The sequence below is a fragment of the Amblyomma americanum genome, chromosome 2 (assembly GCF_052857255.1).
Source record: "Amblyomma americanum isolate KBUSLIRL-KWMA chromosome 2, ASM5285725v1, whole genome shotgun sequence".
Lineage (NCBI taxonomy): Eukaryota > Metazoa > Arthropoda > Arachnida > Ixodida > Ixodidae > Amblyomma > Amblyomma americanum.
This window is the reverse complement of record NC_135498.1, coordinates 141,172,293-141,183,454: the sequence shown is the minus strand read 5'-3', so window position 1 is coordinate 141,183,454 and position 11,162 is coordinate 141,172,293.

The following is an 11,162-nucleotide window of genomic DNA, read 5'->3' as shown; positions in this document are numbered from 1 at the left end:
CCTGCCAGTGAACGCGGGATCGAAGTGTTTTAGTACTGCCGGGCACAGCATTGTGTTCGTGAATAATCGGAGTAGAACGCGTTCGTTTGCTTTCCCCAGTCCCTTTGCAGGGGCCGGGTAGAGGCGATGCCTATCCTTATAATAGGATGTGATAGCTTTGAAGGAGAGTAAGTAGCTACCTTCAGGTTCCAGGTGCTCATAATCCAATGGCAACGCCCGGTGAATGAGTGCGCAGGCCGCCGCATCTGCAGCTTCGTTTCCTGCTAGGCCCTGATGGCCCGGAGTCCAAACCACAGCAGCGAGGTGTAGGATCGGTATCACGGCTGCAGTTCCTTAGTATTCGTTCAGCTAGTGGAGTTATCCAGCCAGCCTCATAATTGCGACATGCCGAACGTGAGTCTGTTATTATGTGTTTGGATTTTCAATCAGAAGCAGCTAGGGCGATGGCAACCTCTTCAGCTTGTGTTGTGCCTGGGGCTCGAAAGGAAAGCCCATCCACCTGTATTTCTTGATGTATGACCGCGGCCGTGTACCACCCCTCATAGGTAGGCCCAGCTACATCTACGTAAAAGACACCATGTTTGTTGCCATAGTGGTGCGCTAAGGCTTCCGGCCTAGCCTGACGACGACCATTATGATCCTTCTTGTTCATCTTAGTGGGGAGGGGTCGAACTCTGACGGCGCGTCTCCAGAGTTCGGGCACTCGGAACCCGCTCCTGAATGTGAAAATCATGTTGGATGTGAGGCGGGCTGGCAAGTGCCGACCCGACTTCGTTTGGGCTAGCCACGTGTATTGATTTGCGAGATGGGCTTCCTTGAGTTCCTGAAAAGTGTTCACCACTCCCAATGCAAGAAGTCTCGCATTGAAGGTGGACACAGGAAGGTCAAGTGCCCTCTTCATCATTTTGCGGAGTATTACCTCAACTTTGTCTTCGTCGTGTTTCCGCAAGGGTAGATAAGAGACCGAATAGAGGATTCGGCTCATTACGAAAGCATGGGCCAGCCGCACGGCATCCCTGCTTCGCAAGCCCCATCTCTTGTTGGAGACGCGATGGACCATACGGCCTACTTGGTCTCCAACTTTGCGGAGTTTGTGCAATGTTATGTCTACTCTTCTTTGGTTATGGATGAAGAGCCCGAGTATTCGAATCTCTTTGACCTCGTGTATGGGGCCACTTGTTAAGGAGAGATGTATTTGGGTAGTGTCCTTATTGGATGCCCTAAGGTGCAGAAATTCAGACTTCTTGGGTGCGCATTGGAGACCACAGTGCCCTGCGTAGCGATCCACTACGTGAGCGGCTGTTTGCAGGCATTCCTTCATGCGCCCTAAGTTTCCCTCTGTGGCCCATATTGTTATATCATCGGCATACAGCGCATGCCGTATGCCTTCGATACCATTCAACTTATCTGGGAGATGCAGCATCGCCAAATTAAAGAGTAGGGGGGATAGCACCGCGCCTTGTGGTGTCCCCCACGTACCCTTTTGATACGGACCAAATTCTTCCTCTTGGATTCTGATTAGTGCGGCTCGATCGGTCAGGAAGTCTTTGATATAGTTGAAAGTGTTGCGGCCACAGTTGGTTTCATTGAGGTGTCTCAGTATGACACTGTGTTTGATGTTGTCAAAGGCTTCTTTCAAGTCCAAGGCCAGGACGACCTTGTCATTGTGTTGGTGTTCGACTGGTTGTATTATGTCTCTGTTGAGCTGGAGGAGTACGTCCTGTGCCGACTTATGTGGGCGAAAGCCGAACATAATGTCTAGAAATGTGTTTCGTTGCTCCAAGTATTCGGAGAGCCTATCCCGCACCATGGTTTCCATCAGCTTGCCCACACACGAGGTGAACGAGATAGGCCTCAAGTTGTCTGTGTTGATTTCCTTTCCCGCCTTGGGGATGAAGGTTACTAGGGCTGTTTTCCAATCAAGGGGGAGCGGGTTCTCGCTCTTCCATATAGTGTTGATGTATTTCAGAAGGGCCTCATACGCCTGGTCAGGGAGATTGGCCAGCAGTTTAACTGTGACCTTGTCCCGTCCAGGCGAAGTGCCTCTCCTCATTTTGGTCAGGGCTGCCTTGAGATCAAATAATTGGAACGGTTGGTCCAACTCAGGATTATCTTTGCCTGCGTAAAGATACTCTTGACCGCGAGGGTCCTGTTTGCAGCAGAGATACTTGTCCCTAAGTGTCCCTGCAAGTTGTGTTTTGCTGCCCTTGAAATTATGGAGTGCTCGTTGTAATTGGCACTGTCTTTCGCCCCGGGTCTGCGCTGGGTCTATAAGGCTGCGGAAAGGCCTTCAAGTGTTCTTGCCGGGCATCTGTCTGGCAGCCGTATTACAGCGATTTATCCAGTTGGCGTCAGCAAGCTGCGAGGCATACTGAGCTGCTTTGTGAGTGAGATCTAGGATGCGCTTCTTCAGTATTCTGTTATGTTTCTGTCTTTTCCAACGTTTGGTTAGGCTGCGGCGGGCTTCCCAGATATGTAATAGATGGTGGTCCACTGCCGGGCAGTCTTCCGTAGTCTGTATCTGTGTTTCGTGTTGCTTGAGTGTTGTCATAAGTGTTTGGGCCCACTGATCGTATCCATCTTTAATCAGGTTGGCTGAGAGCAGGGGCTTTCTGAAAGCCTGCCAGTCTGGGAGTCGAGCTGGTGTGAGGGGCTTTTTGAGGGGCCACGTGTGAATAAGTGGGTTAATGATGCAGTGGTCACTGCCTAGTGTCTCTTCCGTGTTGTTCCATTCCACGTGTAGGATGTGTTTGGAAAGTGTGAGATCAGGACACGTGTCCCGAGTCACAGAGTTTCCCATTCGTGTGGGATACGCTGGGTCGGTCTGGAGGGTGATGCCTAGCGTAGAGATAAGCTCCGATATCTTTCTACCTCACGCGTCCCCCTTTTTGTAGCCGCATAATTGTCTGGGGCATTGAAATCTCCCACAATCAAAAATGGGTCCCGACCTGCTATCTTCAGTGCCCGGCTGAAGATATCTGAGAAAGTAATATGTTTTAGCTTCGGCGGACAGTATATGTTCAATATGTGTACAGGGGGGTCAGAGCGTCGCAGAGGTAACACGGTGACCATAGTGTAAGAGTATGTTATCTCTATGTCGAGGTCTACCTCCTGTGCTGTATACGACTTATGTACAAGAATACAGGTGGATGCGTCGCTCTGAAAAGTGTTGTATCCAGAAATTTTGGCCGATGCCCCAGGTTCTTGAAGCGCGACCATGGCGGCATGAAAGTCCAATGTTTCAAGGTAAAGGCGTAGGTGTTCTCGTTTCGCGCGGTCGCGAAAGCCTCTACAATTCCATTGTATTATGCCCAAAGGTTCCTGTTTAACTCTACGAGGTGTCCTATTAGTGCCCTGAGCCACTATGAAGGCTAGAGGCTGGCTGGCTCAACCCACCCACTGCGCTGGTGCACTGCATGGTAGCGAGGGGGTTATCCTGATTTTCTTCCTCAACAGTTTCGCGGCAAATTTTGGATGGACGGCCAACTTCCCTTACGGGTCCTGCCCGCCTAAGCAATTTTGGGTTATCCTGTATCCAGGCTTTAATGTTTTGTGTGACTTGCTGCATAACGGACACAGTCAGTTGCTGAGTAATGGTTGTTACCAGCTGCTGCATTTGTGTTTGGATGGCTTGTGTAATAATCGCTGGCAGTTGGGTCATATGATCAGCCACATTTTGCTCAATATCCGTCATGCGGCTTTCCAGGTTTGCAGTGAGCGGAGCACCTGACAACGGAGCGACTCTCGAGAACTCAGACGCCGATTCATCTGCGTCCTCCATTGTTTCCGATGGAGGTGGCTCTGCCCTAGCGTTTTTTAGTGCGTTCAATTTGGATTCTAACTGCGCGTTTTGGTTTTTGAGAAACGCTAGCTCTTTTCTCAGCTCAAGTTCGAGGGGGGAAGGGGAGGGAGAGGAAATAGAGGCGACGCCCGCCCAGCTGCTTACCTTTGATGTTGAAGTTGGGCTGTTGCCAAGGTGGGGAAAATCCCCGGCTTGATAAGCTGGCGGCTTGTCACCGGCCCCGAATTTCGCCTTTTTGGAAGCGGGAGGTGGTTGTTTCCTGCTGCCTTGTTTCCCAGCCGCTTGGCCGGACTTGCCCGTCTTGTTCCCAGGGGACTTGCTTGACTTGTTTGGTTGCTCCCCTTGGTGCTGCTGGGCTAGCGGTCTCGATCGCTGGAGACGCCGAAACTTGCCCTTGCAGTCAGCGGAGCCAGTCAGGTGCGCTTGCCCGCAGATCATGCAGCATGGGTACAGTCATGTTCGTTAAGACGCTGCTCGGTGGCGCCCACATGTTGCCCGCCATATCCACATCTTACGACGTCCGGGTGTGGGCAGTTGTCAGCCCGGTGGCCGATGGTCCCGCAGCGGAAGCATGCAGAGATCGTCCGTTTGTATTCTCGCACAAGCGTGCATTCGCAATTGTAGTGCACGTAGCGCGGCACCTTGCGGCCCACAAAGGTGAGCACCGCTATATTTGATTTTCCCAGTTTGCGCACAAATTCTATCTCACCTTCGCGCCACTTCACCTTGTTCTTGAGGGAAGCCTTCGTCTCATCAGCCCGCACCCTGATCACACCTCAGCACACCTCACCATTAAGCTTTACGTGGCCCCAAAATGGATGGGAGTCCGCTCCGGTATTGAGGTCAAAGTCTTTAGTCAGCTTATTGGCTGCTTCGATGTGCTGGGTCCCACAAACGTCGAGGTTCTTGGTCCAGACTGGCCATATGCTGAGCGCGGCACCAGCGTCTCCTCCCACGTACTGGGCAATAGCCGCTCCCAACTCGCCGTGCTGGAAAATTTCGTTGAGCTTCATGGTTTGCTTTGGCTTGAGAAGCACGATGATATCTTCTGAGCTCATTTTCGGCGTCTCTTTCGGGCGCCATAAACCAGCCTTGTTTTCCAGCGGCAGCGCAGCGCGATCGCTGCCGGAGAAGAGGCAGCCGTTGAGCCCAGCTGCCTGTGTTTGCTTGAGCGACGCCATCATGGTACCGTCCTTGGATATCTTGGAACGCTGGGTCCGCTTACGCATGGAAATCAGCGTAGAGTCCATCTTCAATGGGTGGAGGCCTGTCTTCGGGTTGTTGAATGTCGATTTCAGCCCACGCCACTGCAGTGGGATCGTAGCCACGTTGAGTAGTGGTCGCCATAGCGTTCGGCGGCGTGGCAATGATGAAAAATTGTCATAGAACAGCGAATTGTTATAGGCGGCCGGACCCTACCATTGGCTGCCATTGGACAACGGAAAATGGACGGCCTATTGAACACGGCCCCAGTACTGTAATATGAGGAGACCAAAGCCCCTTAACTCATAGATAAAGCATAAATTGCACACTCTGGCCGGCGATCATGGTTGCGCTTACATGAAAGACAAGCGGGGTCACGTTGAGATCCTCAGAACTTCTAAAAACTGCAATTAAGCGACGAGCAATATTTGAGCAATATGTCTTAGGGAAAAACAGACGCGCGCTCACTGACACACATGAAGTGAACGTGCTCTTACTGGCCGATCTAAAACGCGTTAAGTGCCTGTCTGCATTCTACTCATTCGCAAAAGTGGCATCGAGTCCTAAGCTTCTTAGCATTCTGCGTATGCTGAACCTTTGGTGCACAACTTCTCATCTCTTGGTGACGCCTCTTTTACTAGAGCTGTGACAAATCCAGCCTGCATGCGTGGTAGCAATAGAGCGCTCCAGACACTTGGTCAGAAGTTCAGAGCTCAAGTGGTTGCCTTCTGAACCACTCCGTGTGGCTTGTAATGCCGATATAGCAGTTAATGTCCCATTTATATAGTCCAAATACGTTGTCACCGATTCTATGCCTGCCAGTATAACACAGTTCAAATTTTCTACCCAAGAATCGGAGCGAGTTCCTATGCAAAAATTCTTCAACCTTTTTAAAGCCTAAAATTGCGTCACACATCAGCTGATATTTAAGAGACACAATATAAAGTTGAGAAGTGCTTGTAGCTGAGCTTGTTGCTACTGATTTTGTAAAGACACTAAAGCGCGAAAAATTGAACACAGACGGAATGAAGGAACGGAAGGAGCGCTGAACTGGTATATTTTGGCGCTGGGGTTCGTTAATCCTTGATTTTTTCAGTTCTTCTGAAGCCAGGGTTGCTTGAGGGTATCAGAATTTGAGAATGAGAAAAGTTCGGCACCCAGACAACATACGTTTGATGGAAGTGCTTCATCAACCAAAAGATGAGACCCTTGGAAGAAATAAAGCAAAAATGAAAAGCCCAAATACGAAGATATACCACAACGGCGCTAGTCCAGCTCCCTCAATATGGCTGTGTTGGTTTCTTTTTCTTCCTTTCCTATGTGTTTTCACTCTGCAAGGCACAGCCGACTGGTTTATTCAGTTCCTTTGAAACAATATACCTCCGGGACAAATGTATTGCGCCCAAGCAACAGGTTGGAACCGCCTCTCCGATTGTCCGATGAGTGTGTCCAGTGCTTGAAAATGTTAAAGGAGCATAATAGACACAACAGCAGTTAGATGGCAATAAAATGTTTTTTCCTGATATTCTGGTCATATTTCGTATGCGTATTATATATTTTCTTTTCAGAGAAGCGTAGTTTTTTGCAGTTACTATTGCAAAGCTTCAACTATTCGTTCTTGTTTTTCTTGTTAACTCTGGATTGCTTTTATTCCTTATGCTTATGTTTACTGTACACGTCTCACGTGTCAAATATTCTTTTCTTTCTAGGACACAGGCGCTTAGTATTACAATAATATTAAATAGAAAGTTCCCCGCTCTCTTTCACGGCCTCCGATGAAAATTCGTGCGCCATAAGTGACCAGCCCCGCTACAAAACGATTACTTAGTAGCTGCTGTTCATAGAACTGAACTTCATTGTAACCATAAAACAACCTAGCATTAAAGGAAATATCACAACCATCAACCCCATGATACACTTCATACACTTGCGAAAGTGACTTTTTATTTGTTAGCTGTTATTGGTTAAATTATTTATCAAAATTTCACCTGGCCTCGAACCTGACCTAATCGGAACCATAGCCATGCCCACTGCCGCCTGCTCAAAAAATTATGGAAGGACGCGACGAAATGCTTTTATTCCTTCTTGAAATAAAACCAAAAATTCTTCAATATGTAATTTTGATAAGATTAGAAGTGTGTTTTGTTTTAAGATATCTTTAATATAGTGGTTAATTAAAACTAATTTTCCTCAAATGTCATCACCGGGACGTTTAATAATAAGAAATTATGCGAGTTTTTGTATGAATATATTAATAAAGGCTTTTTCCATGAAACAAAGCTTTTGTCATTTTTATACACCCAAACACTGAACAAAATCGTCAAACTCCAGCATGCACATGTCATGAAAATGTTTCTTTAAAAATTAGATTTCGAAATTAATTGGTCTTACACCGCGAAAAAAATGAGAGTTTTAATGCTATCTTCAACACTGCTGAATTCGTCCGCGACGGACAGAAACTTTCTACTCTCACTTGTTATGAAATTGCGAAAGAAGTAGTTTTAGTAACTGCGCCACCTCACTAAGAAGTTCTGTCACTAAAACCTTTGACGCGGAAATAATATTAGAGACACGTGCACTCTCAATCATAGGCTCACGAGACAAAGACGGAGGCTTCCAAATTGCGTCTGATTTCAATGCCTTGTTCCTCCAAAACATATTCATAACATCTGCGATCCCTGTTAAGAGCGAGATCGTGAGCCAGAGTTCACCACTTCACCTCCAGCCGCACATCTGCTTAATAAGCACGGCGACTATTTCCTGTCTTCATCCATGGTTGTGTAGCCGCAAGCTGGGACATCAACGAACGAAACCTTGATATTTTGAGTACTTCTATGGCAGCGGCTGGAGTGGCTTGCGAGAGATCAAAAAATGGAATCGTTGTGACGCATGCAGCTTCCAGCTTCCCATAATTCGCCGTGACAGCTTCGAAGGCCAGCACAGTGGTTCTAAACTCATAACGTAGCGATGACTTTAGACGCCGAACATGGTTTTCACAAATTTTGCTTTACTTTCTGCGTCGTATTATCGTTTGACCTCGACGCAGCCCCTCAGCATATTTAGCCCAGTTTGCCGAAGACGAGGGTCAAAAAGTTTGCTTCTCAAGACGCTTAATATTCAGCCGCACCTAAGGTTGGAATGCTTGATGGTGTTTAAGTGCATACGATGATGTCACAAAACTCCAATGCACAATGGCACTCTGAATTACGGGTAAGTTGAAGGAAGGGTTGGTTTTTGCATATCTTCAAAATGAACTAATTGTGTATACGGCTTGTTCACTTTAAAATATCCACTTAATTGCCATCAAACTCTCGCAAACTAAATAATTGATGAATATCATCAGCTATTGCCACCAAAATCAATGCTGGCAATGCATAATTCGTTGTACAGTTCTCGCCTTAGTAACAGCAAATTATATGAGGAAAAATGTCACAAGAAAACATACATAAGTAGCAGATCTTCCAGAAAAGTTTTAACGGCAGTTGAAAATGGTCGTGGAGGATTCCACACGCAAACACTTTTTTCATAAATGCGAAATAGTTAGGGTTACCACACGATGCAATTTTACTTGATGGCGCGCTTTAAAAGACGAGGTTAATAATGATACGTCTTAATTTCATGAATTGTGTAACACTTAGCCGAGCTAGAAAATACGCAACTCAAGAAACGCCGATGAACGGCCTATTAAAGTATGAAGATGCATCACTAGCAGGCAAGCACTTAAAAAAAAACCGCCTTGAACCTCACCCTTTTACAGAGTACAAGGTCATCTGTCCATGGTCACAACAGTTTTCTACCATCAAGGCTTACAAGGCATTGCCTTGTTTTTTAAGAACGACTCCTTAGCTGACAGATTGTGACTGTATTTCTTTTTACTTCTCTCTTCCTATTTTATTCCCCTCATTCTCTTCCCCAGTGCAAAGTAGCCAACCAGAAACATTTCTGGTTAACATCCCTGCCTTTCACCCCTCTCTTTATCTAACTATATCATTAACTTGATTACTTGATGTCTCATTTTATTTCGTTTTACGTTAAGTAGCTGCCATGATCCTGTGTATTATTATCTAACACATATGTATTGTAATTTGTAAGTGTGACCAACTCTTCTGCTGCCAAATCCCTGCTGTCTCTGGGGGTGTCTGTGTTTTTGGGTGGGAGGCTGGGTGTATATGGCAAGGTAAAGCTGCCCAAGAGGCAGCTTTTACTACGGATACCCTGTTACCAGGTACAGTTTGTGTGATAAATATTTTTATTATTTCTTCAGGGTGCTGATACGCGTGCTTCTACGGGTTCAGGGCCTTGTGAAGGGCTAATGAAGAGGGGTTAGTGGTGGGTGATATTCTGGAGGGTAGAGTTAAGTGCGTTGGCGCACAATGCTTCTTCTACACTGCGTATGTGGGTGATCACGAATTAGCGCATAGACGAGAACTATGTGATTCCTGATAATTCAGGATATAACTGACAGCATAGGTGAGTTCTATAGTATCAACGAGAGGGTGGCAGGTATCGTAAATAGGCTTAATAGGAGGTACAAGTTGAAGGTGGTGCAGGCCTACAAGGCAAAATCCAATCATGATGGCCAGACCATTGAAAGCTTGAATGAAGACGTGGTATCGGCAATGAACAAATTAAATCACCCGACAGTGTGCTGATTGGCGACTTCAATGGGAAGATGGACAACAGGCAGGCTGGCGACCACGCGGTATACAGCTATGGGGTATGTTCTAGGAATACGAGGGGAGAGTTGTTAGTTGAGTTGGCAGATCGTAATAATTTAAGGATCATGCATACCTTCTTCCGCAAAAAGGAGAGAACACGAAGTAGAGCTGGAGGAGCCCAAATGGCGAGACTAAAAATGAAATCGACTTCATACTAAGCGCTCAACCTGACAAAGTTCTGGATGTGGAAATCATCGGAAAGGCGCGTTCTAGTGACCACAGAATGGTAAAGTCTCGATTAAGCTTAAACATGTAGAGGGAACGGAAGAAGTTAGTAAACAGCAAGGCCATTGACATGCTATCGGTAAGATATAAAGTAGAGGAATTCAGGTTATCGCAGCAGGACAGATATTCAGCTTTAAGTGAGGACGACAATCTTAATGTTCAAACAATGAACGATAATCTGAAAGCTATCATTACGGAGTACGCAGTAGACGTAGGCGGTAGGATGATTCCACAAGATAAAGGCAAGCCATCCCAGGAGACCAAATAACTGATTAATAAACTCCAACGCATGAAGGCGTCTTACCCTCCAGACAGAATAGCACTAGCAGAGCTGTCGAAGTTAATAAATAAGCACACGGTAGCCAACATAAGGGAGTTTAATATGGAGAAAATCGAGCATGCTCAAAAGAACGGAGGCAGCCTAAAAGTGGCGAAGAGGAAACTAGGCATAGGCAAAAACGAGTTTTATGCGCTTAGAGACAAGGAGGGCAATCTCATTTGCAATATGGAGAATATAGTTAATGTAGCCGGCCGATTGTTTATACACAAAACTATACAATATCCAGTGTAATCAGAACGTTAATGTGAGAGGCGGTAGGAAACAGCAATGCGTCATCCCGCCAGTAATGCAAGAGGAAGTAAAGGAACCCTTATGGACAATGCAAAGAAGAAAAGCAGGCGGTGACGTTCATGGAACAGCAGCTCTGTGGAACCACGGAGGGGGGAATAAGCTAGAAAAATTAGGCACCCTCTATACGCATTGCTATTGCAATAGGAAAAGGGAGGTGCTGAGGATCAAGCAATAGCAGATCTGTTGAAGGACGGAGGGGGGATTGCGCTAGTAAAATTAGCCACCCTGTATACGAATTGCCTTATGACCTCGAGCATACCAGAAGCTCAAAATAACGCAAATATTATCTTAATTCTTAAGAAAGCAGACGACAAGGACTTGAAAAATTACGGACCTTTCTGCTTACTTTCCGTTGCCTACAAGGTATTTACTAAGTAATCGCTAATAGAGTCAGGGCAACCTTTGACATTATTCAACGAAAGAATCAGGCAGGCTTTCGTAAAGGATATTCCCGAAAATATCGTATTCACACTATTAGTGAGGTGATAGGGAAATGCGCAGAATATAACCATCCTCTATATATAGCCTTCGTTGATTACGAGAAAGCATTCTACTAAGTGAAAACCTCAGCTGTCATACAGGC